This window comes from Natrix helvetica, assembly GCF_964273705.1.
Source record: "Natrix helvetica genome assembly, chromosome: 9".
Taxonomy (NCBI): domain Eukaryota; kingdom Metazoa; phylum Chordata; class Lepidosauria; order Squamata; family Natricidae; genus Natrix; species Natrix helvetica.
Window position 1 is genome coordinate 2263681 of NC_138560.1, and position 413 is coordinate 2264093.

A 413-nucleotide genomic window follows, 5' to 3' on the forward strand; every position below is an offset into this window, starting at 1 on the left:
GCGAGGTCGGTTTTGCTCTCCGAATTCAAGGGGACCTAACCCTAACCCTAAATTGGTTTTTTCCCCCTATGGGATTTCCCCATGTATTTCAATGGGAAGCATAGAGGGTGGGGACTCGAAAACCCGACCCCCTACTAACCATACCGATGGGCTAGGAAGCCATTGGCGAGGTCGGTTTTGCTCTCCGAATTCAAGGGGAACCTAACCCTAACCCTAAATTGGTTTTCCCCTATGGGATTTCCCCATGTATTTCAATGGGAAGCATAGAGGGTGGGGACTCGAAAACCGACCCCCTACTAACCATACCGATGGGCTAGGAAGCCATTGGCTAAGGTCGGTTTTGCTCTCCGAATTCAAGGGACCTACCCTAACCTAAATTGGTTTTTCCCCTATGGGATTTCCCCCAATGTTTT